The sequence below is a fragment of the Rhinopithecus bieti genome, unplaced genomic scaffold (assembly GCF_001698545.2).
Source record: "Rhinopithecus bieti isolate Rb0 unplaced genomic scaffold, ASM169854v2 scaffold_75732, whole genome shotgun sequence".
Taxonomy (NCBI): Eukaryota; Metazoa; Chordata; class Mammalia; order Primates; family Cercopithecidae; genus Rhinopithecus; species Rhinopithecus bieti.
The window spans coordinates 66,420-93,641 of NW_016828978.1; the positions used below are offsets into that span (position 1 = coordinate 66,420).

Here is a 27,222-nt window from a genome sequence, read left to right on the forward strand (position 1 = left end):
GTGAGTGAATGTGAAGACCTAGGACATTACTGTACACTACTGTGGACTTTATAACCACTGTCCACTTAGGCTACACTAAATTTATTTTTAAAAATTTTCTTTTTTAAATAATAAATTAACCTTAGCTTTCTGAAACATTTTACTTTATAAACTTTTAAGTTTTTAAAAAATTGTTCATTTCTTTTGTTATAACACTTAGCTTAAAACACAAATACATTGTACAGCTGTACAGAAATTTTTCTTTATATTTGTATTCTATAAGCTTTTTTGTAACTTTTAATTTTTAGAAAACTTTTAAACATTTTTTGTTAGAAACTAAGACATAAACATACACACTATCCTAGGCCTACACAGGGTCAGGATCACCAATATCACCGTCTTCCACCTCCACACCTTGTCTCACTGGAAGGTCTTTTGGTATAATAACATGTATGGAGCTGTCATTTCCTATGATAACAGTGCCTTCTTCTGTAATACCTCCTGAAGGACCTGCTTGAGGCTGTTTTACATTTAACTTTCTAAAAACCATAAGTAGAAGGAGTATACTCTAAAATAACAATAAAAAGTATACTCTAGTAAATACATAAACCAGTAACATAGTCACTTATTATTATGTACTGTACATAATTGTATGCACTAGACTTTTACATGACTGGCAGCACAGATTTGTTTATACCAGTATCACCACAAATATGTGAAGAGTGTGTTGTGCTATCATTTTATGACAGCTGTGATATCACTAGGCAACAGGAAATTTTTGCTTTATTACAGTCTTATGGTACCACCATTAAATATGCGGTTCATCACCAAAATGTCATTAGGCAGAGGATGATTGTGTTTCACACTATCACAAGGACTTAGATAAGACTCAGAGATGAACCCCTTGTTTACCCAGGACAAGGTCATGTACAGAACCTCCAAATTTTCATTCTTCATATCACAAATGATTAGCTAAAGTATTTTTCCCTATTGACCAAACTGAGAAAATGCCCATTAATTTGACTTGACCAAATTTTGGTCAGGGTTCTCTCCTTCCCCCAGACCCTGACCTTTGGCCTACCCTTGAACATTGGAACATGAAACAACCCCTGCTTAATTGCCTTTCCTGAGAATCAGCTTACTTTAGGAAAACTCATTCCCTGATCAACTATTGAATCAGGCCATGCATCGATCCCGTGTCTCCACAACTGGTTCTTTCTAGTGTTATTTACTCCTCCTTAGAAAAGAAAGGCCCCTTTCTGCCAGACCTTTGGGATTCTTACAGATCTCATAATCAGAGCATTCTTCCTATTGCAACAGTTGTCCCTCCTTACTCAATAGTCCTTCTCCCCTTATTGCAATAGTCTTTAAATAAGGTCTTTTCTTACCTAAGTCTGGATTTTTATTTTTAATATACTTTCTCTAGAGCAGTTTTGGGTTCATGGCAAAACTGAGTGCAAAGTACAGAGATTTCCAATATAGTCCCTGTCCCCACACAGGTATAGAAGCTTCCCACATTATCCGCATCCCCCATCAGAGTGGTACATTTATACTACTTGATGAACCCACATTTACACACCTTCACTCAAAGTCCATAGTTTATTTAGGGGTTCACTGTTGTTGTACAGTCTATGTGTTTGGAAAAATGTATAATGATAAAACAAGTCCATAGTTTTACCTTTTCCAGCATGTAATATAGTTGGAATCATACAGTATGTAGTTTTTCCCCATTGGCTTCTTTCATGAGTAATATGCATTTAAGTTTCATCCATATCTTTTCATGGCTTGATAACTCATTTCTCTTTAGTACTGAATAATATTCCATTGTCTGGATGTAGGAGAGTTTATGCATCCATTCACTTTATTGAAGGGCATCTTGGCTATTTCCAAGTTTTGACAACTATGAATAAAGCTGCTATAAACATCCATGTGCAGGTTTTTGTGTGAACATAAGTTTTCAATTCCTTTGGGTAAATACCAAGAAGCATAATTGCTGAATTGTATGACAAGAGTATGTTTAGTTTTGTAAGAAACCACCAAACTGGCTTCCAAAATGGTTGTACCATTTTGCATTTCCACCATCACTGAATGAGAGTTTCTGTTGCTCCACATCCTTATCAGCGTTTGATGTTGCCAGTGTTCTGGATTTTGGCCACTTTAATAGCTGTATAGTGGTAACTTATATTGTTTTAATTTGCATTTTCCTGATAACATATGATGTGGAGCATTTTTTCATATGCTTATTTACCACCTGTAAATCTTTAATGAGGTGCCTGTTAAGTTATTTGGCCATTTAAAAAATCAGGTTGTTTGAGTTCTTTGTTGAGTTTTAAGAGTTATTTGTATATTTTAGATGACAGTCTTTTATCCGATATGTCTTTTGCAATTATTTAATTCCAGCCTGTGGCTTGTCTTTGCCTTTTCTTGATGAATTTGTTTTTCACTTGATATTTTTTTTAGAAAAAAATTGTAAAAAACTTTGAAATGGATAAAAAAAGAAGATTGTCTTGCTAGTGCACTTTTCAGAATTATCTTTTTGTCATTGTCTTTGAGGTAATTTGCCATGTTGTGAGCTTTAGAATACCGATAATCATGGTTCTTCTCCTTAGAAATGCAAATAAACTGCATCCAAAATGTAATTGATTATTGCCCAAGGATAGATAGACCTATTTGCTTCTACTTGTGAAATTCAATTCGGTATTCTTTATTGCCCAGATGCGTATGGTTCTTTGAATTATCTTTTGAACTGGTTGTAACATCTTACTATCTCATTAATGCATTAAATAAAATCTTTGGTACATATTTATTTTTGTATTCATTTGTATAAGCATCATGATTCTACCTTTTCAATAGATGATGTATAAGCATCATGATTCTACCTTTTTTTAAAAAAATTATTTAACACATAGAGAAGTTGGTATCCCTTGGGCTACAGAGATAGTGGAGAATTGTCTCAGATACAGGACTCGGGCCAAAATCAAATGCTCTTGCTTACCATGTTACACTTGGAAGCAAAAAGTTAAAATAGAGAAGCAGAAGCATGTTGCCTATTAGGACCAATGTGCGAATAGTTAAAGCCATTGTTTACTATGAGGAACTCCAGTTGAAAATAAAAATGAATAAATAAGTTCATTTAGAAAAAGCTGGAAAACCTACATTTCACCTAGAGTAGGTTCTGCCAAAAAGCCTCTACTAGCATTTGGGAATCAGAACAATTAGCAGAGAAATCAGGCTGCTCTTCCGGGCTTAAGGACATCTTCCAAACAAAGCTAACTCTGATTATGGAATGCTTAATTAACATTCTGAGAGGGTGGTCACACGGGACTCTGTGCCCAGGGTGCCTTAGCAGTTGCTTTGTTTGAACGAAGTCCCCTAGTGTTAACAGTTGGATATCTGCAGATTAAGTGCAGACAATACTTGGACAGACAATTGAAAAAGTAATTTTTTGATGCTTTCCCCAGCTGCTGCTGAAAGATGAGCTTGGATGTTATCCAGGTTCCTTCACTGTAGCTGATAAAACTTTCTGAGAGAAGCACATGAAGTTTGTACATTATTGTTGATTTAGCTGGGGAAAGAAGTTAGAAACACTTCTGCACTTCTTTTACAGGTTGTGAGTCAACTAATCTAGATTTTGCTTGCTAGACATTGCTCCTGTTGGGAGGAAACACATTACTATAGACAGACAATCAGTTAAAAGGAAACTATACAAAGTGGTTATTCTAGTTGTCTTTCTAGCATCCATTCTACTTCATCCCATTTTTGTGACCACTATGATTCATGTCTCCTGCACTGGAATGTGAACAGGCAAAGCTCCTTGGGGTTATCCGGTTTCCCTTGCCACAAAGGATGGAGATTTCTGACCTGGGCAGATTTTAGTGTGCAGATGATACTCCCTTTGGTCACAGTGGTTGTTTGGGGGTGGACTAATTAGAGTAAAGCTTAGAGTTTTTGTTCATTAATTATGGAAAACCCTATCTTCTTATGTGCTGGGAATGTTTGAAAAAGAACTGTACCCCACTTTCTGCTGGCAGTGCTCTTATGTCCATAAGAGAAGCCATCTTGAAGATTGAGTGGATCCAGAGAGGACCGCCTCAAAGAATCACAGGGAAAAGAAATTGAAGCTGTAATGAAATTGCTCTGAAGGCCCACTCAACCTCCAGACTTTTCAGTCATTTGAACCTGTAAATTCCTCTTTCTGTCTGAATCAGTTTGATTTAGGTGTTCTGTCACTTGCAGTGGAGGCAGGCTTCTTACCACCAAACATTGGATTTTTCTGTAGTCCCAGTTGCTTCCTACTCATTCTGTGGGGCTCTAGTAACTGTGCAGTGGGGATTTTAGAACATGACCCTGGCTTGTGTTTCATCCTTGGGGAAGAGCTGGGATTATGTTCATTAATGCCCCCTGGGAGCTCCTAGAAACTGTTCAGTCTTAGGAGCTTTTCGCCTTTCCCAGACCCAGCAGTTAGAGGTGTAATTTTTGATAGACTTCTTGTTGCCTTCCAAGAAAATGAAACGTCTGAGGAGAAAATGAGATCAGCCCCAATCTGGAAAAGCTGGAGATCTCTGGACAGATAGTGTTTCACAGAACTTTCCCTGTGAAATACAATTCTACAGATTTGTATGAGATTATTCTCTTATTTGTGTTTTTAAGACTAGGGGAGTCTTAAAGCCTACTGCACTGTAAGCTCCTGAAGAGCAGGAACCATGCTTTCTTTGTTCCCTATTGTGTCCCCAGTGCCTAACATAGTGTCTGGCCCCTAGGAAGCATTTGGTAATTATCTAATTATAATAAGCATTCAATAATTAGAAGGACAAGCAAATGAGGAAGAGTCGAATGCTACAGAGTGTTTGGTGGGTTTCTTTTTATACTATACCAGTAAGGGGTTTTCATTTCAGATCCATGATTATAGTTATAGGTTGCAGGGTTTTTCTTTTCTTTTCTTTTTTTTTTTTTGAGATGGAGCCTTGCTCTGTTGCCCAGGCTGGAGTTCAGTGTGGCGCGTTCTCGGCTCACTGCAAGCTCTGCCTCCTGGGTTCACACCATTCTCCTGCCTCTGCCTCCCGAGCAGCTGGGACTACAGGCGCCCGCCACCATGCCCGGCTTTTTTTTTTTCAGTAGAGACGGGATTTCACTGTGTTAGCCAAGATGGTCTTGATCTCCTGACCTCGTAATCCTCCCGCCTTGGCCTCCCAAAGTGCTGGGATTACAGATGTGAGCCACCGTGCCCAATTGCAGGGTTTTTCTAAACTAAATTTAGTGGAAATTTTATTCCCTCACTGAATTTTTTGTTTAACCTATTCTTTCCTCTAAGTTAAAAAAACACCCATCATCGGAATTTCTCTAAGAAGAAAGTTGTTTCGTTTGTAATTGTTGCACAAATATTGGGTTGATGAAATCTATGTCATGGGTAAAGAAATGAACAGTACCCAAAGAACTATGTCACATTGTTGTATTTTTTTTTTGAATCATGAAATAAGTTGTAGAGTCATCCATGTTTTGAGGAGTCTATATGCTTTTTATATTACTGATTCAGTTGCAGAAAACTGAGCATAGTAAATATAGAAGAAAGAAGAATGCCACTGTTAGCTCCTTTTTTAAAATAAGATATTAATTGAAATATTAACTTTTTCCATAGGTAAAGGGACAGAAATCATTAATTCAATTCCGCTAACTTCGAGGGAAGACTAGATAAGAGCCATTCAATTACAGGTTGCTTATTTATCTAATTCTCTTGGCAGGATTTGCTTTTGGTGAAACAAATCACCTGTTGAAGGAAAAAAAAAAACCATTTAAGTGATTAAAATCTACTTCAACTAATTTCCTTTTAACCTATTTGTAAGCCAGCAAGAGCTGATAATTGTAATGAATAGTTCTTCTGGGAAGCTGTAATTGACATTTGGATCTCATTAGACTTTGAAAAACTTCTGCCATCTTATTTTTTTAGAGCTCTTCTGCTGGGATTACAGTGTTCAAGGAAGTCTTCAGTGCATGGAATTGAATGATGAGCTTTGAAGCTTCAGGGTTTGGAACTCGGCTCTGCCATTCCTAGCTGTGTGAACCAGGACAATTCTTAGTTTTGTTTTCAACTCAGTTTTTGCAGTTGTAAAATTACTGTTGTGATGGGTTGTTATGATACTTGAATGAGCTAATATAAAGAGCTAAGTTTACAGGTATAAAGGATGTTAACAGTGTCCAGCATATGGTGAGCATGCAGTATCAGGTAGGATTCATTGTGAATAAGAAGCTCTGAAATGAAAAGAAAGAGTACTAGAAAATGAAGATCAATTCCTCTTTATAATTAACTTTTCAATTGCTAGAAAATTTAGCATATAGTTAATAGATACCTGCTCTATTATCAAGAAAACACTATAAATAGAGATTTTCAAGTTCTGGTACCATACTGCTTCTGTGCTGTGTGTGTGATGCTTTCAGAATTCTTCCTTATAAAGGGTATCTTATCCTAGGGGGCAGAGTGTACAAAACTTCTTGAACAAGAACACCTTAGTTTTGGTGGACAGTTAAAATCAGTTAATATGAATGTCAACTCAGCTCTTCTTGGTGTTTTTAAGTATGTATCATTTAAAGGTAAAGAAAGCGTAAAATGGAAAAAGAAGTGACTACAAGGCCTGGTGAATGTATACGGTGTAAAAGATGTGTGAGAAAAGGAGAAAGGAGATGGATAAAGATTAGTAGCTTTTGATATGGAATGTTCATGGGGTAAAATTACATACATCATTTCTGTTTTATAAGCATGTTATTAACCTCAATTTTTTACCATTTTTTAGGTTGGAAAGTATAAATAATATTCTTTAGACAAATAAGCCAACTGTTGATTTTCTGAGAGAGGAAATATGGAAGTTTGTGAAAACCTGATTTAGGACTGCACTAGAAATTTTAGTGTGTATGTACCCTAGGGGAACAGTTTGGTTTACTATCTTGGAGGTATTTTATTCAGACTAACCTTAAAATTAATTTGCATTTTGAACACACATCAATTGTTTCTGCCATTAAGATTATTTAAGGCCATTTTAGATAGATTTAAAAGTATGCAAATAATTCATACTATAAATAATCTATATGCAAAGAGAAATAATACCATTTTAATTTATTCAATAGTTTGCTTTAAGTTTAGATTTAATCTCTTGTTTATAGTGAAAAGCTAAAGAATTATTCCCTAGTCTAGAAGTGATTTAGCCTAGAGACAAAAATAGCTTCAAGTTGCTGAAAGAACAGAATTTGGTACCTCTGCTCTCACTTTTAAAGTGTACCTTTATTTCCTAACAATGTGCTGATTACACAAAATGGAAATTTGTATTAGAAAATGAGGAAACATTTAATCAGAAATAAAACTTAAAGCAATCAAGGGAATAGTTGGTGCCTCAGAAATTGACCCTTTTGTATTTCCCTTGATTTATAACTTCCATTGATATTGCTAACATTCACTTTTAGCTATCATTTCTTGATGACTAACCTTGTATTTATCAGTTATCTTTACCCTAGCTCCCTCAGGATCAGTTGTTGAAATAGCCTCCTGAACACCATCTTACTCCTCTGAATGAGCAGGGATAGAACAAGAACAGGAGAGAGCAGAAAGCCTTTATTGTTCTTTGTTTGCTCAACTAGAATTAAAGTAGGTTCGAAGAAGCCTCGGAGAAGCTATTTACTCTCGTGATCTGAATTCCAGGGTCTCCAATCTATTCAAGTAAATGCATTTCCATATGGGAAAGAGTCCCTTCATACCATTCTCCTTCTAGGACAGATAGTCATTTAACTCCTGCTGAATCCATATTGTCAAGGAACTTGCAGAGTGGAACTTATTTTTGTTCTTTGTGCTTGTGTTGAGAGTACTCTATTGGAAGGTATTATAAGGCGTGGGGAGAAAGAGAGTGAAAAGAGAGAAAAGATTAGTTGGTGACTGCAGTTTTCATAAACAGCTGGGGCTATGAGCAGAAACTCTCTAAATTGCACATCTGGAAGGAGCGCCTGGCATAGGGGAAACAACAAAGCTCCAGGGTCCACGGAAGAGATAAAGTAGCAGAGCTTGTCAGGTGTCTTGTAGTTTTAACTTCAGACCTTAAGAACAGAATTACCAACAAGGAGTAATGAAATGTGTTCTAGCATCTTGGGGAACATGGTCAATAGGACTTTAGCCTGAGTGAAAAGCGTGTGGACTGTGGTAGAAGCAGGAATTGGAGATTGCCGTAAATTAGCTTGAAAGCAGTGGTTCTCCAAGTGATTCCCAGACTGTCATCATCAGCATTACCCAAGAAATTGTAAGAAATGCAAATTCTTGGTCTCCAACTCAAACCTATGAAATCAGAAACTCTGAGAGGAGTATGTGTTTTTTTTGTTTGTTTTTTGTTTTGGAGACGGAGTCTCGCTCAGTGGCCCAGGCTGGAGTGCAGTGGCGCGATCTCGGCTCACTGCAATCTCTCGAGTTCACGCCATTCTCCTACCTCAGCCTCCTGAGTAGCTGGGACTACAGGCGCCCGCCACCGCGCCCGGTTAATTTTTTGCATTTTTAGTAGAGACGGGGTTTCACCGTGTTAGCCAGGATGGTCTCCATCTCCTGACCTCGTGATCTGCCCGCCTTGGCCTCCCAAAGTGCTGGGATTACAGGCGTGAGCCACTGTGCCCGGCCCAGGAGTATGTGTTTTAATAAGTTTTCCAGGTGATTCTGATGCATGCTAAAATTTTAGAACCACTATTTTAGGGTATTAGAGCCACTTTTCCTTACTAAGCTACCTTAATGAGGAGGTGGCCTTCGTCCATCTGTTCCTACAACTGATTGTTCCAGGTCTGTGCATGAATAAATGTGTGGATAGCAGATTCAAAATGTGATGGAAAAACCTGGCAAAGCTTTGCTGTAACATTTCATTGTTCCAAGACATGAAGTGACCCATTTCTTGCGTGCTCCTCTTTCTTTTCAAGCCTTATCTACCTCAGTCCCCTGACTGTTGGAAGATGCTGTCACTTGTTGTATCACAGTGGAACTGCAATGTCCCACACGGTAGCCACTAGTCACATATGGCTATTAAGATTAAAAATAAAATAAAATAAAACATTTAGTTCTTTGGCCATACTAGCCACATTTCGACTACTCAGTGGTCACGTGTGTATAGTGGCTACTGCATTGGACAATACAAATATAAGATACTACTACCATTGCAGAAAGTTCTTTTATTTTTATTTCTTTATTTTTGTAGAGACAGAATCTTGCTATGTTACTCGGACTAGTCTCAAACTCCTGGCCTCAAGCAGTTCCTCCCACTTTTGCCTCCCAAAGTGCTGGGATTACAGGCCTGAGTCGCCGTGCCCAGCCCCATTGCAGAAAGTTTTACTGGACAGAACTGCTGTAGAATTCCTCTCCTATCACTGACACTAAACTTGTAATCCTAGCTGATAATTTTTAGTGTTTCCCAATTTCTGTGGAGTAAATACTCCTATCATGACCAGTCTCATGCTACTAACCTGATGCCACTGCATGTGGAGTTGGGAGGAGATGTACACGATCAACTCTTGAGAGCCAGCATTAAGTGGTTCCAGGTCACCACTGGTTTTGTGAGAGGAATTCTTCCTTGATGGCAGAAAGTGCTGGTTCTGTTCTTTACATTCAAATATCACTTTACAACAAGATTGGCTTTCCAAAAACAATATTAACAGCCTACTAAAAGTGGCCAATAAGTCGATCACCTTAATTATATTTTGGGTGTAAAATGGGAATATACAATCTACAACTTAAAAAGCCTTTTCTATGTCAGTTGGAAAACTGCCCGAGTGAATTGGGGCTAGTGTCCTACAGCGCCTTGCACATGAAACTAAACCATAAAAGGTGTTAAGATTTATATTTTCTTGTCTGAATTATATATTGAGTCAATGGTGGTGCTCTAGTGATTAGTTCTATTAGTGGAGGTGTTTGTAGTCTATATATGGTTGTACAGAGTATGCTGATAAGAGTGACTGCACACCAGTTGAAATTGGAAGAGTTGGCTTTTATCTATGAAATCATGAATGGCTTGCAAATATACTATCGAAGATGAGCATGTACTTAACTTTAAAGTATTTGCCATTTGAAAGTGCTTTGAAATTCTTTTTGAAAGATGGAAAATTTTATTTTAATTGCAAGCTAAACAAAACTCAATTGATATGCAGCCGGGGCTAGTTCTTTTAGAATCACAATTAGACTTGGCAGACATTTTTTTTTTTTTCACCAGAGCATTGTCTATTTTTTTTAATTTGTTTTGTTTTGTTTTGGTGATGATGGGGGTTTATGGTCATGAATAAAGATCCTACATCATTAAGCTAACAACTCATCTGTTAGATAAAAATAGATTTTAGTCCATGGATTTTACTCCCAAAATACTTGGAAATGAGAAAACTAAATAATTCTTATCTTATTTCCTTTCCTGAAAAGGAAAACCCCTCACTCTGAGTGCCTCTGTTACTAAAACTGTTTCTTAATTGTGACAATAATAACTGGATGAGAGTTATCAGTTAAACTGATGACCTAGTTGAACCCATTTGTTTCTGCAGAAAGATCATCCACATTTGTGTCAAACCGGGTCATTTTCAGGTCCTTGGGGAGTCTACCATTCCAATGCTTGTCCAGCTAAAGCTGGATGTCCTTGAATGACAGCTGCTAAAAATTCAATCAGTAAGTGGTATCCAAATGTCAGGGAGAGCACTGGAAAGTGGGGACAGGCTGAGACAGTCTGTAGGGTTTGATTTGGGGTAGTCAGAGTTTAAATTTGACTTAGGAAAAAAGTAAGTCAGCATCTTTAATCCCCAAACATTATGCATCATCTAGTCAGTAGACTTCGCAAAGGTCAAGCAATCACTATGGTTAGCATCAGCAGAGATAGGTTACTGGAGGTGATTTTTATTTCTTGAAATTGTTTTTTATATTCCAACATAGAAAAAGGTAGGCAGACTGTCAGGTAGAGTAAAAGAATTTGTACTACACTGAGATGAGCTGATCCTTGGTCAAGGGGCTACATTAATAGATGCAGTGGACTTGGAAAGAAATGGGTTTCTCAAATTGCATTTATATTTGTCTTTGTTAAGGGTTTAATATTTTGAATGCACACCTATCCTTTGGGGGAAAATTGGGCTGCCTGGTATATCATCAATCCAGGAAGATGGAAATGCCAGAAGCATATGTTTCGTCATGTTGTTGCTTCTAGTCTTGACTTAGACTAGGAAAAGAAAAAAGAAGAAAGAAACAAGATTAATTTTTTGCCCTTGCTCTTTGCAAAATCTTTTGGAATATAGTAAAGAAAATATAATTATTGAAAATATTAGATTCTTCCATGAAGTTACATTTATATGTTTATAAACTGAGGGAAGAGGGGATTTATAATATTTTCAATTTATGTATTATTTCTAGAAAAGTAGCTGAACAGTTATGGAATGAAAAAATGATTTAAAAATCTGAGAAGGAAGGAAATGATGACAGATGGTTAGAACCTTGTCACTGGAGAACTATATAGTCATGACATATATATATATATATATATATTAAGGTTTCAGCATGGGCATTTCCAAGCCAAAAAAAGGCTTTTGTAAGTTCCTTCCCCAGACATATCAGAAAGGCCAGGTAGTATCAGCGGAGCCATGTAGTTGACAACCCCAGACGTGTAAGCAATAAATGCTTAATGTTGAATGCTGCTGATGTTTCGTGGTTGGTTGTTATGCAGTGTTATTGTGACAATAATGCCACAATGTAGCTTAGGGGATTAGTTTCCAGATTGATTATACATATAAAGTTCTGATAATTCTTCATGGAAATCTTGATACTTCATTAAAATAAATAAGAAGTCCTTGAAGTGACAGGCTTGCTTAGCCCAATCACCTACCACAGGACATTTATCTGCTGAGCTGATCTGATCTGGGGGCAAAGGTTTCAGCCTTCAGCCTGGTAGTAGCCATATGCAAATGTATTTGTGTCTCTTCCAACCTGACAGATAAACAGACAGGCATCTAGAAGGTATCAAGTAAATACTTAGATGGGACCTTCTTGTGTTCAGTGTGAGCATTCTCAAAATTTCAGTAAAGAGTTAATTCCCCTGGGGCGTTAGAAGTAACTTAATAATGGCCACTAGTATATCTGTATTTGCAATCAGGCTCAATGAACAGGATAGATTCCAGGTTATCATTTGGGAATTGAAACACACTCTTTTTCTTTTGCCAGGTCAGTTTCTGGCATGTATGGAATGAATCAGTGTGCCATCCCTTTAAGACCCACTCATTGTCTTCTGGTTTTATTTTACTTCCATTTCTTCCTCTTACTAGAGAAAACAGTTGAACTTTGTGGAAGCCCCAGGAGTCTGTGAATTTCAGAGGGACAAGGTTTTACCTGGAAAGAGAAGGCATTTTTGATTGAAAATGGAGGCTACTTATGATTCATTCAAAGGAGTTTTTCCTCTCCTTCATCTTATTTGCCTAGTGATTTTGTCGTATATGACACTTTGGAGCCTACTGTGAGATGACTTTCCTTCACACTGGATCTTTCTCAAATATTTTTCAAGGACAAACATCCTTCCTATAGGTTTTCTCATCTGTAATGATTGTCTTGTCTGGGGATTGTATTCTGTTTAATTCAATGTTAGCTTTCTTACTGCTTCAGTGGATTCCAAATTTGTCATGGTTAAAAAAACATTCTCCTGGGAAGTTTTTTTTTTTTTTTTTTTTTTTTTTTTGAGACGGAGTCTCGAGCTGTCGCCCGGGCTGGAGTGCAGTGGCCGGATCTCAGCTCACTGCAAGCTCCGCCTCTCTCCTGGGAAGTTTTTTAAAAGAAGTTGATGAAGACAGGGCTTAGGATTTATTCTGCTGACCAATGTTTAGAATGTGGCAGGGGGCTGAGGCACACAAAAAACAAAAATGGAAGGAATGCCCAATTCTTATGCGTTGTCATAAGTCAGGCATAACTCAGGAGTTTTGCAGATATTTCAGTGATTGTTGCTCACGTGGAAGTTCTTGCACTCGCCATCCCATTGAGCAAAAAGCAGTTAAAAGGATGCAATAAAGGATTCAGCCAGCAGAGGGCGGGAGAGCCACACCCAGTTGCTTGGACCAGTTACCTCCAAGCCAACTGGTTCTGAAGACACAAGCCTTTTTTTCGTAAGCGTTGTGCTTTCACTAAGTCCCTTCTGACGGAATGGGCAAGAGTCAGTCCGCCTGGAATTGAATACTGGCTGCACCATGCGCTAGCTTCATCATCTTTTTGTGCCTGATTCTTTCTCATCGGAAAAATGGGAAAAGCATAGTCGTGGTGAGGCTGTTATAAGGGTGCTGTGAAGATGATGAAGTTAACTTATGTAATGCATTTCAAACAGTGCTGGGTGCTTAGTAACTACTTGATAAATATTATTTAATAGTGTTATAGGCTACCCCTTTGCCCTCTGTCTTCCATCCTCCCAAGTCTGAATGCAAAAATAAATGAATATGGCAATAGGTTATGTGGGCTGACTCCTCTTCACTCTTTGAAACTCATCTCAAAAAGCACAACATAACCTTCGTGATATTTCTGCCAAAAATGCTTATGCCAAATCTAACCATGAGAAACAGGTTAGAGTAGTTCCAAACCAGAGACATTCTATTAAATTCAGTGACATTCTTTTTTGGTCTTTTTTGACACAGAGTTTCGCCCTTGTTGCCCAGGCTGGAGTGCAATGGCACGATCTCGGCTCACCACAACCTCTGCCTCCCGGGTTCACATGATTCTCCAGCCTCAGCCTCCCAAGTAGCTGGGATTACAGGCATGTGCCACCACGCCTGGCTAATTTTGTATTTTTAGTAGAGATAGGGTTTCTCCATGTTGGTGAGGCTGGTCTCGAACTCCTGACCTTAGGTGATCCGCCCGTCTTGGCCTCCCAAAGTGCTGGGATTACAGGCATGAGTCACTGCACCCAGCTTAAATTCAGGGACATTCTACTAAATAACTAGACTCTGCACTTTAAAAATTACAAGGTCATGAAAGACAAAGAAAGATTCTGAAACTGTTCCAAATTGTAGGATGCTAAAGACACAAGAAAGCCGAATGCAGCGCGTAAGCTGGGAATTTCTTCGGCTGTAGAGTACACATTGGGACAATGGGTAAAATTTCAATAAGGCCTGTAGATAAGATAGTAGTAGTGTATCAGTATTGATTTCCTGATTTTGTTAATTGCAGGCTATAGAAGAGAATGTCCTTGCTTTTAGGAAATATACACCAGAATCCGGAATCTTAGGGCATCATAATCCCTGTAAGTTACTCTCAATTTTTTTTTTTTTTTTTTTTTTTAGACAGAGTCTCTGTTCCCCAGGCTGGAGTGCAGTGGTACGATCTTGGCTCACTGCAGCCTCCAGAACCTGAGTTCAAGGGATTCTCCTGCCTCAGCCACCCAAGTAGCTGGGATTACAGGCATGCACCACCATGCCCAGCTACTTTTTGTATTTTTAATAGAGACAGGGTTTCACCATTTGACTAGGCTGGCTGGAACTCCTGACTTCAAGTGATCCACCCACCTCGGCCTCCCAAAGTGCTGGGATTACAGGCATGAGCCACCGCGCCCGGCCCCAAATTTTTTTTGAAAAAAGAAATGTATATTTGTGCGTGTGTGTGCGTGTATGCGCATATCTGTATGTAAGCATATTTGATATAATAGCATTTAGTACATCTAGTTAAAGTGTATATGAGAATTCTTTGTAGTGTTCTTGCAACTTCTTTTTGTTATCCTGAAATTATATCAAAATACAAAGGTAAAAAATAAAACCATAAATAAAAAATACAATCCCAGCTCTCAGGATGCTTCCTTCTTTAATAGTTTTCCCTGATGTCCCCTGCCTTACCCTTTGACTTAAGTGGGTTAGGAGCCCTGGCCCTGTGTGCCTTCAGTCTGTAACCTTTTTCTCTATGACAGTACTGTATTACACTGTGTTGTGACCACCTGATTATGTCATTAAGCTATGAGCCGGGCCAAGGAAGGCAGGGGTGCTATCTTGTTTAAGTTTGTATCACCTGAGCTTAGCTAACACCTGGCACAGAGTAGAAACATATTAAGCATTTGCTGAGAGAATAAGATAGTATAACTTGGTCTTATACCTAAGGTTTAATTTTCTAGGAACCTATAGTGAATTTTAGGCTTGCTTTTTAGTTTTTGTAGCAGGGATGTAGCACAGGTTTGGGACTTAGCATACCTAGTCCGAAAGCTGATTTCCATCACAGCATGCATGAGGGACAGTCTCTTCAGTTTATTTATACCTTAGTGCTGTGATTCTCGAGCTTATAGACACTATGAAGACAGAATTTTAGCTCTTTAAACAAAGGGGGGCAAATATACAGTGGACTCTATCTATATGGGTATTTAACTTAAAGGAATTCCAGGGCCAAGTGTGTCTACTATTAAAAGAAACGTACTTTTCTTACAACGTAGTCCCTGAATGCAAATCGTGGTTTTATCTGGCGTGCAACTGGAGAAACAGCAATCTGAACTGATAGGGGAGGCAGACCTCACTGTAACAGCATTAGTGAGAAACAGTGTTTGTGGCTCTTATTTGCTCATTTTTTTAAAATGGGGGATGTTAGGGATTTTCTAAGGGCAGACTTGTCCATATGCAGAGTTGATGTTAGGATGTAATACCACAAAGATGTAATTAACTCCTCTGTTTGTGATCTCCATGTTAATTCACTCTCATAATAGGGTACGCACTGTGGTCACTATTCTACCACTATTTTTTTTTTTTTTTTTTGAGACGGAGTCTCGCTCTGTTGCCCAGGCTGGAGTGCAGTGGCCGGATCTCAGCTCACTGCAAGCTCCGCCTCCCAGGTTTACGCCATTCTCCTGCCTCAGCCTCCCGAGTAGCTGGGACTACAGGCGCCCGCCACCTCGCCTGGCTAGTTTTTTGTATTTTTTAGTAGAGACAGGGTTTCACCATGTTAGCCAGGATGGTCTCGATCTCCTGACCTCGTGATCCACCCGTCTCGGCCTCCCAAAGTGCTGGGATTACAGGCTTGAGCCACTGCACCCGGCCTATTCTACCACTATTTTTAAGAAAAAATTTAAAACTATTTTTTAACTTCCAAGTTAAGTATTTTGCTATTGACAAGTTAAAAATGTAATAGAAAATCAATGTAACTTTTATCTTTACCAGAAGTCATAAAAGTCTATCTAGAAAAATTTCAGATGTGTGAACATGGCTTTAGAGAAGGAACTCAACTACAGACTATAAGAAATGTAAAACCAAGCCAGGTTCCTGTTGTGGTCCTTTATTATGACCTGATGACCTAAGCTAGAGAATCACAGCACTAATGTATAAATAAACCAAATAGCATGCATTGGCTTTACTTCAGAAGGGAATTTTTGTGCAGAAAATAAATTGAAAGTAGGGGCTCTGGCCAGTATAAACAGGTAAGAAAAAAGTATGATTCCCCACACCACAAAAATGACTCATTCATGCATCCCACCAATCAAAGATCCATTTGGAATAACAGGTTCTTCTAAAAGCTGCCATAAAAGTTGAGCCTCCTACCACCTACACTTCTGTGTGAATTGGTTTAGTCTGCAGGCATTTTGATTGCTTTTCTTCTAACACCTAACTTAGAAGGTGAAATAGAGGTCTTGTTTGGAGGGAATTGAAGAAGGAAAAGGAAAGGACAATTTTAGGTGAAGGGATATTTTGGAATGGTGGGAAAGTAGGATCGTTAGGACAGCTGGAAACAGTCTTTAGTTGTTGGAAGCCAGGAAAAAGACGTAGAGAGGAGGGCAGAGGTGGTCAAGGCTCCACGAAAAGGAGGATGAAGTGGTCAAATCAGATGTCGACCATGCAACAGTGACGTCAGGAACCCTGCTTGGTATACCATCGAATAACACGTAAGTCATAGTTCTGTAACTGTCTGCCTTGAAGAATTGCCTGGCTTGTTTCTCTCAAAGAATCGACTCTACATTAGACATGAATGTCTATCTATAATAGAGTATACCTATGTTAGTACTCAATAGACACTTATTTATTTAAATCTGTAATGTTTTTGACACTTTTGCCATACCTTCTGTTATTTGGGACCTCACCACCTGGAACTTGATGTTTCGACAAAATTCAAAAAATACTTGGCCAAAACTAACTTCCCCTGAACTTTATAAATAAAATGAACAATTCAAGAACAGCCAACTGAGTAATTCTGGTGTATAAACTGTCACTATTAAATGGCTCATTTATCAAAATAGCATTGAATCTCACATGGGCATTCAAGAATTTTAGGACAGACAATGGATATTTCTCCAAACCCTAAAAACCCCATAAAGCAGGGGCAGCAGGACAGAAAGCTTTTATTCTTACCAAATCATCTTGACTTTGGTACATCACAATGGCTGCATGACAATGTCACTTTCTTTTTTTTTTTTTTTTTTGAGACGGAGTCTCGCTCTGTCGCCCAGGCTGGAGTGCAGTGGCCAGATCTCAGCTCACTGCAAGCTCCGCCTCCCGGGTTTACGCCATTCTCCTGCCTCAGCCTCCGGAGTAGCTGGGACTACAGGCACCCGCCACCTCGCCCGGCTAGTTTTTTTTTTTTTTTTTTTTTTTTTTTTTTGTACTTTTAGTAGAGACGGGGTTTCACTGTGTTAGCCAGGATGGTCTCGATCTCCTGACCTCGTGATCCGCCCGTCTCGGCCTCCCAAAGTGCTGGGATTACAGGCTTGAGCCACCGCGCCCGGCCGACAATGTCACTTTCTTGTCCACTTAGGTAGATGTGTTTGGCTCACTTGGCCATCATTCTAGAATTAAGAGCCTTTGCAGTATAAAACCAAGATTTGAATAACGGTAAAGGTCAGAGCTCACAATTAGGAAGAAAAAAGACAAAAAATGGCTGATAGGAGGCTAGCACAGACATGGAAACTGATCATGCTGAGAACACCTGGGGAGGGAGAGAAAAGGGAAAGTTTGAATGAGTAATAGAGAATAGCATGGTATATATACCATATTTGTAGATTTCTTAGTTATCTGTGGTATTAGTTCCTTTTGACACTGCTATAAAGACTTCCTGAGACTGGGTAATTTATAAATAAAAGAGGTTTAATGGACTCACCATTCTTCATGGTTGGGGAGGCCTCAGGAAACTTAGAAAACTTAGAAAACTTCAGAAAGGGAAGCAGGCATGTCTTACGTGGGACCTGGAGAGAGAGAGTGAGTGTGAAGCAGGAACTGTCAAACACTTATAAAACCATCGATCTCATGAGACCTCACTCACTATCATGAGAACAGCATGGAGGAAACTGCCTCCATGATCCAATCACCTCCCACCTGCTCCCTCCCTTGACATGTGGGGATTATGGGGATTACAGTCTGAGATGAGATTTGGGTGGGAACACAAAGCCAAACCAGATAATCTGGCCTCTGCTCCTAGATTTTTCCCTTAAAAATGCTCAGGATAACTTATTAGAAGAAATGCCCTTTTAGGGAAAAATAACAGTTTAAATCAGGCTGGTACATTCATTTATGGATCAGTCCAATTCACCTTATTCAGGTCTGCATCTTCTCTCCTTTGAATAGCTATGATCATCCTGTAACTGCTGATGCTGCCTCCTTGCTCTGCTCCATTACCTTACCCCAAGCCTTCAAAGTCATTTCCTACTCTACTCCAGGGTAATTTTTCTAAAATGCAAATACTGTTGTTTGGCAGCTCTACTTAAAAGCTTTTGGTGACTTTCCATTTTCTGTGGAATAAGTCTGAAAGTATATAGCATTAGAACCTTTATATTCTACTCTTCCTACTTTATGTCTTACGATTTCCTATTGTTAATTTTAGCTTCACACAGTTTTTCTAATTTATATCTCCAAATCTTTTTCTGTTTTGTTTTTTGAAACAGAGTTTCATTCTTGTTGCCCAGGCTGGAGTACAGTGGCGTGATCTCGGCTCACTGAAACCTCTGCCTCCCGGGTTCATTCAAGTGATTCTCCTGCCTCAGCCTCCTGAGTAGCTGGGATTACAGGCATGTGCCACCACGCCCAGCAGCTAATTTTGTATTTTTAGTAGAGATGGGGTTTCTCCATGTTGGTCAGGCTAGTCTTGAACTCCTGACCTCAGGATCCACCTGCCTCGGCCTCCCAAAGTGCTAGGATTACAGGCATGGGCCACCATGCCTGGCCTCTATCTCCAAGTCTTTGTATATACCTGACAAACTGCTATTCCATCTTGTAGGGCTAAAATGAATTTTTTTTTCATTTTTGGGAAGCCTCCTCTACATACCTCCACCTTCTAACTCCAAGAAGTCAAAGTGAGTATATTCATTGATGTTACCACTTAATCTAGTATGTATGTGTGTATATGTGTGTATATTTCTATATATATTTCTAATATATAGTGGTTGGAAATATATATTTAATATATATAATATATAGTAGTTAGATGTATATGTATTTCTAACTACATTTTGAAAAATAACCTAATTGCAGCTGCTTATATACTTATCTCCTGTTAGATTTGGCTTTCTTCAAAGTTGACACCTAATTTATTTTCATAGATCCAGGACATGGCATATAATAGGTGCTTGTTAATTGCTTTTTGGATGAATGAATGAGTGAATGAATGAAGCTTTTATGCCTAATCTCCGAATTTAGTTAGGAGCTCAATGAGTAAAACTAAGGACTGTTTACTAGATATCAGCCTCTGCTTAGTTCTGAGCTATGGGAGTTGGGAAGTGAAGGATATATTGGTTGGAAACAAGAGTTTGGGTCAATGCAGACCTGAATCCATTTTTTGAGAGAAATTAAATTTAGAAAACAAGCTAAATGGCAGAATGGTAGTTATTACTGAATAGGGGAGATATTCATGTTAGTATCAAAAAACCTTGTTCAGTTAAGTAATATGAATGGTAAATTACTCTATTAGAGGAGGTCATGCCCTTGTTTTTGGGTAAGAATTAAATGTGTTGAAATAGCAGGATTAGAGGAACATGGATTGGTCAGCAAGAAAACAAATGTTATGGTAAAAAAGGTACTTGAAGCTTCAGGTATGGTGAAGAGTAAGGGACTCTGTAGCTGTGACATTCTGTTAACTATACTGAGAGGGAAAGGGAGACAGGGTGGGATCTGGGAAGAGTTTGTGCAGACAACCAAGACTGCGATCACATTTTTTACTACCCCAGGACTCCCCGTTCCCTAGTGTGGGGAAACCTTCCCACCCCTTGCAGCAATGCCTCAGTGATGATGAGCAATAAAGGTTCATGAATTTTCTATTTATTGATGCTCTAGCAGCTGCTACAGTTAGAGGCTCACAGCTTGATACCTCAGCTGTACCCAAGTTTCTGACCTGGTGTGTAGTTCTTTTAAAAAAAATATTTTAAAATGAAAATTCTCAGATACACAAAATAGATTTCACTCATGTACCCATGACCTAGCTTTAACAAATACAAACATTTTGTGATCCTTTTTTCTGACATTTTTAAAAGCAAATTTTAGACTCATTTTATGCTGTACATCAATATATCAGTATGGATCTCTAACTGATAAGGATATTAAAAATAATATAACCACCAAGATATTACCACATCCAAGATTGCTCTTAATATGCTCATGGACCCTACTTCTCCCACCTCTCTTCCCTCTATCAGGCCATGTGTACTATTATTGGTAATGCCTAAGTCCTTGTCTTTCTGGGAGAAGAGTCTGTCACTACACCCATTTTTCTTGTGCTTGTAGACTCATCTTCCATTTGCAAAATATAATATATGAGGAATGAAGTTTTCTGGGTATTACCTTTGTCTACCCTATACCTGATTCTGAACCAGCAGAAAGATGTATTCAATTTTTAAACTAATTGGGCTATTTCAAGCCATACCCCTCCCTGCCATGTAAAAAGGGTGCCCCTGACCTTTTTCTTCGAACCAGGATCTTGCTCTGTCACCCAGGCTGGAGTGCAGTGGTGCGATCATAACTCACAGCAGCCTCAAACTCTTGGGCTCAAGGGACCCTCCCTTCTTAGCCTCCTAAGTAGTTAGGACTATAGGCACATGCTACCTCGCTTGGCTAATTTTTTTTTTTTTTTTTTTTTTTTTTTTTTACTTTTGTAAAGATGAAGTCTCACCACATTGATCAGACTGGTCTTGAAGTCCTGGCTTCAAATGATCTTCCCTGATGCTCCACTCACTCAGACTCCCAAAGTGCTGGGATACAGATGTGGAGCCACTGCACCTGGCTAAAGAGTTCATTTAAAAAAAAAATCTTAATTTTTTTTTTTAAGAGTTTTCAGAGACTTTCAAGCAGATTTATGCGAAGTGTTTATAGTTGTGGAATCGCCTGTTCTGCCTGTGAGTTTTGGGGAGAATAAAGGAAGTTCATTCTCGTAGTGGCTTTCCGAGGCAACCCAAGATGCTGGTGATCATTTTGGTTGTTCTCTTTGCCCTCTTTGCTACCAGAGAAGGTCAAATCCACCTATATGGGGTAGGATAAATCAACAGAGTGAATACAAAGAATTCTGGCCATCATGTGGCCAGGATGGCCAGATCTACTTGGCAAGCTAAAGCATGTATGTAAAGATTTAACTATCCATAAGGCATTGAAGTTAAGTGTCCAAAGTTAAGGGTGTTCATGCTGTAGGCATTAAGAAGCATGGAAGGCACCTCTAACTGGAAGTAGTCCTAGGTTTTTGGGAGAAAGTGAAATTTCACCAGAACTTTGACTGCTGGTCACAACTCATAGGTAATAAGGTGTTTGGGAGTGCGATGGGAAGAAAAACAGAGCAAGCAAAGCATGGAGAGGTGAAAGCACAAGGCAGGTGCAGGGAAGCACAAGTAACACAGTGTAGCAGTCATTTGCAATGGCTTGCACCACATATCACCCCCTTCCCACCTAACTTAAGGTCAGGTGAGTTAGACAATTCCATGCACATTGACAGCATCCAAACTCAAGTGTATACTACGATATTGCTCTGATTTTTGGCCTCAGGGCTTCCTCTGATGCCTACAAAGTCTGCTCAACACCACAAAGACTTTCCATAAGAATGGTGGAGTCCATGTTTGTGGTGACAGCCTTCAACTAACGGAGGTGGAAGACAGTGGAAAATGTCCCAGAGTTGTCACACAGACAATTCTGACATGCGTGCTACATGGCTTCTCAGAGAGACCCACTGGGACTGAGTCTTATTGCCCACAGTTTTTACCAGCTCCACCATGCATCCCTGCATTCGCTGACCCTCTTCCCCGTTCCACTTCTGTGACCCACGCTTCTGCTTGCTGAGAATTGTGAGAACCCAAACTAAGACAACCATTTTGGTAGAAATGAGAAAATATTCCAGGGAAACAGTGAAAAACAAATCCAGATTGACAGGTTTATAAAAGACTTTCTTACTAATTAAAAAAAAAGAAGTATATTTCCCTATTCGCTTTCTGCTTGCTTTTCCTTGCTGTTATTTAGAGAAGTAAAATGAAAACAATACTTTTAGATTACAATTCACATGGAACTAGGCTTGTCTTATAGTTTACAGTCCTTATGGATTCTGAGTTTGAGGATTCTGTCCCATTATATCTCCTTACTGCAGTAAATGACAATCTATTCTTCCTGTTATTCAGGACAAAATATTAGGGGTAATCTCTGATTATTTTCCTTTTCTTGCAACCCACTTCTGATCTGTCAGAAAATCCTGTTGGATCCACCTTCACAATACATGCAGAAGCTGGATGGCCATTTCTCAGTATCTTCTCTACTACTGCTCCGGTTTAGGCATAGTCGTCTTTCACCGGCACTGTTGTAAGAGCAATCTGTTTGGTTTCACTGCTCCCGCCCTTAGGTCTCTACAGTTTATTCTCAACAAAACAGGCAAAGTGATTCTGTTAAAATATAAGTCACACCACACCTTCCCAATGTCCTGCACCCTCCTTTGATTCAGCTTTGAGTAAAAGCCAACGTTCTTACAATGACTGAGTAAATGCTGAAGTTTTGGCTTGGTCTTTCATCTCTTTCCTTCCTTGACCCTTTTTCTTAGTGCTCATCCCCTTGATTATTCCACTGCAGCCCATGGGTCTTATGACTAAACTCCAACAGGCCAGTGTCCTCCCCACTCAGGCCAGCATTCTCCTAACTCAGGTCAGCATTCTCCCAACTCTTCGCACTTAGGTAATCTCACACTGGAGGGCTCCTCTCATCTCCCATAACCACATAGCTCACTCCCTCGCCTCCTGGGCTGTTTGCTTACCTGTCATATTTTTTAGACAGTCCTTCCTTGGCTTACCTATCTGAAATTGAAGTACCTACCTGAACACATCCTTTCCTTTTCCCTTGCTTCATTCTTCCCTTTAGTATGTTTTACTATCTAATAAGCATGTATTTTATTCATGTACATTTTTTTCTTCCTTCCATGAGGCAATCTCCATGAGGGCAGGTGTTTTCTCTTTTGATGGGATTGGGGGAGGGGAGGTATCTCTATTGTTCATTGTTCTCGTTCCTGTCCAGAATACCATGTATACACCATGATGGCTAATTTTAGGTGTCAATTTTATTGAGGTAAAGGATGTCCAGATAACTGGTAAAACACAATTTCTGGCTGTGTCTGTGAGAATGTATCTGGAAGAGATCACTGTTTGAATTGGGAGTCTGTGTAAAGAAAATCACCCTTACCAATGTGGATGGGTATTATCCAGTCTGTTGAGGCCATGAATAGAACAAAAGGGCAGAGGAAGGGCAAATTTGCTTCTGTTTAGTTGGGACACTTATCCTCTCTTGCCCTCAGACATTGGTGCACCTGCTTCTTAGGTCTTTTGACTCAGACTGAATCACACCACTGGTTTTCCTGGTTTTTCAGCTTGCAGAAAACAGATCATAAAAATTCTTGACCTCCATAATCTCATGAGCCAATTTCTATAAGTTTCTCTCTCTCTCTCTCTCTCTCTCTGGAGAACCTTGGCTAATATACACATACACCATGATTGATAGTGCATGACCAATAAATGCGTTCCAAAATATATGGATGCCCAATAAATATGTGTAAGTATGGAAACTCAATAAATAAATAAATAAATAAAAATGAAAGAATGGATAGGTGACTTTACTTAGCTTCTATGAGACTCTTTTAATCTCTCTGAAGCTCTATATTTTCAGCTGAAGATGGGGATCCAATACCTAACTCAAAGGAGTAAATCAGATAATGTATTTAAAGACCTTAGGAGAGAAAAAATCCTCTCTCCTACGGTATTTAGATAAATGATTGAACTACTACTTGTCAGAAGTTATGTTCTGATTTTTAGTTCAGAAACCGAAGTCCTGAGATTTCTATCTTAAACCATGGAAGGATACTTTTAGAAGCTTTATAATTGAAGTCTAAGATCATAAAAATAACTTCTTTTGCAATTTATTTTTCTCAGAAAAGCATGTGGGGCTCCCTTGGCATCTTTGACTTGTAGAAAGCGTAATATGGAGTTTCCAGACTAGAACACAAGCTCCATAAAAAGAGGTACCTAATTATCTTGTATGTTCCTAGTGACTGCACCTGGTGTATAATAGGTTCTCAATACATATATGTTGAATGAATAAACAAAGAAAATGTTAAGTTTTTTCCTCCATTTAAGATGTACCAAGGGTGAAGCTGAGACCTAGCAAGATCTATGAACTGTCTCTTTCCTCTAATTTCAATTTTTAAACATTTTTGGTGGGTATATAGTAGGTGGATATATTTATGGAGTACATGAGATATTTTGATACCGGCATGCAATGTGAAATAAGTACATCATGGAGAACGGGGTATTCACCCTGTCAAATGTTTATCCTTTGAGTTACAAACAGTTCAATTACACTCTTTAAGTAATTTTAAAATGTACAATTAAGTTATTATTGACCATAGTCATCTTATTGTGCTATCAAATAGTAGGTCTTATTCATCCTTTCTATTTTGTTTGTACCCACTAACTATCTCCACCACCCCACTACCCCCCTTTACCCTTCCCAGCCTCTGGTAACTATCCTTCTACTCTCTGTGTCCATGAGTTCAATTGTTTTGGTTTTTAGACCCCACAAATAAGTGAGAACATGTGGTGTTTGTCTCTTTGTGTCTGGCTTATTTTAGCTAACATGATGATCTCCAGTTCCATCCACGTTATTGCAGATGACAGGATCCCATTCTTTTTTTGACTGAGTAGTACTCCATTGTGTACATGTACCACATTTTCTTTATATATTCATATGTTGATTAACTCTTAGGTTGTTTCCAATTCTTAGCTGTTGTAAACAGTGCTTCTACAAATATAGGAGTGCAGATATCGCTTCAATATACTGACTTCCTTTCTTTGGGGTATATATGCAGCAGTGGAATTGCGGGATCACATGGTAGCCCAGTTTTTAGTTTTTCTGAGAAACCTCCAAACTATTCACCATAATGGTTTTGCTAATTTATCTTCCCACCAACAGTGTATGAGGGTTCCCTTTCCTTTACCTCCTTTCTAGCATTTGTCATTGCTTGACATTTTGGATATAAGGCATTTTTACCAGGGTGTGATGATATCTTATTGTGGTTTTGATTTGCATTTCAAATGCAAATCAAATGATGATTTGATATTGAGCACCTTTTCATATGTCTGTTTGCCATTTATATATCTTCTTTTGAGAAATGTCTATTCAAATTTTTTGCCTATTCTTTGATCAAATTATTACATTTTTTTCTATAGAGTTGTTTGAACTCCCTACATATTCTGGTTATTACCCTCTTGTTAGATGGGTAGTTTGCAAACACTTTCTCCCATTATATGGGTTGTCTCTTCACTTTGTTGATTGTATCCTTTTCTGGGAAGAAGATATTTAACTTGCTGTGATCCCGTTTGTCCACTTTTGCTTTGGTTGCTTGTGCTTGTGGGGTATTGCTCAATAAATTTTTGCTCAGACCAATGGCCTAGAGACTTTCCCCAGTATTTTCTTGTAGTAGTTTAATATTTTGAGGTCTTAGATTTAGGTCCTTCATCCATTTTTATTTGATTTTTGCATTTGGCAAGAGATAGGGGTCTAGTTTCATTCTGTCGCACATGGATATCAGCACCATTTACTGAAAATGGACTGTTTCTTTCCCTCCAGCAAGAAGACAGATGTTGACTTCCTCCAGCGTTGCTGACTCACCCTTCCCCGATCTTTGATTTGGGTTGTGTTCCTCCCTAGCAACTTTTCTGATGTGTTAATGTCATTCATTCTTAGCACATGACTGACCCAGCATCTGTTCTTTTCCTAATGAATGAAGTACTGGGAGAGAAGGGTAGGTATTTACTATTTCCACTATATAACAGACTTATCTTTAGGGAGTGATTGTGCAGATATCAAGAGGGAGAAAGAGAATGAATTTAGTAGAGGTTTTTGAGTTGTTTGTGTAAAACATTGAGCCCATTGAGCAGTGATTGCAAATGAGAGAAATGGTTATGTACACAGTTGTCTCCTGAAGAATAGAGAGCACCATCTACTATAAAATGTAAAAAATCAAGTATCCCTCCCCAGGTGATGTTTCTAATTTTTAGAGACTAGTTGTTCTTATTCATGAGTAACATGTAGTATAGAAATGCAGAAGTCTGTTAGTTTCAGTGGTTGAATTTGGATTAGTTTCTTTTGCATTCCTAAGATTATAGTCTTAGCAAAACCAGCACAAAAATGTCTATACTGATGAGCATCTGACACATCAGATCATTTGGATTTTTTCTGGGGATGTGTGGTGGTTGGAGGGTAAGGGGTGGAAGTGGCTTTTAAAGAGGACCTATTAACTATGAATTTTGGAAAACATATCATGATTTTGTTGTTTCATTTAATGTATACAAATTTCAAAAAAAATATGGTTTCAAGTAAGCAGAAAAAAAGAGAAAACATGACTTTCAAAATTAGCACAGTACCTTTTTAAGGGCCCTGATCTTTGCTAATTATAGTTATTTGTTTTAATGATAAATTTTAACCAGGGTATGATGATTACTGTGATAAATAGACCTCACATATATATGGTAATAGAACCTTATTTCATATTCATCTAATAGTAGTGGGAATGTGAACAAGTTAGCAGACAGCTCTCATCTACTCAGTCAGAGACCTAGGTTAACAGAGGTTCTACTACATACAGGCTTACAAGAAGGCCTTGTTTTTTTTTGTTTTGTTTTGTTTTTTTTCCTTTTAGGTATTCCATAGGGGAAAAAAGCAGAGCTGAAAATGCACAGAAATTTTCATGTGCCAAGTTTGGAAGTGGTATGTATAATTTCTCTTTATCTTCAATTGGTTGGAATCCCATTGCATGTTCCTATCTAATTTCAAAAGAATCCAGATAAA

At 38.6% G+C, this 27,222-nt stretch overlaps 1 long non-coding RNA gene across 1 annotated transcript in view; it reads left to right on the top strand.

The window, feature by feature from the left end:
- Positions 1 to 27,222, top strand: part of LOC108523876 (uncharacterized) — a 42,689-nt gene that overhangs the window by 14,501 nt on the left and 966 nt on the right. The window contains exons 2-4 of the long non-coding RNA XR_001883916.1: positions 24,306 to 24,394; positions 26,002 to 26,176; positions 27,074 to 27,141. This is a non-coding gene — a long non-coding RNA (uncharacterized LOC108523876). The remainder of the gene's footprint in view (positions 1 to 24,305; positions 24,395 to 26,001; positions 26,177 to 27,073; positions 27,142 to 27,222) is intronic.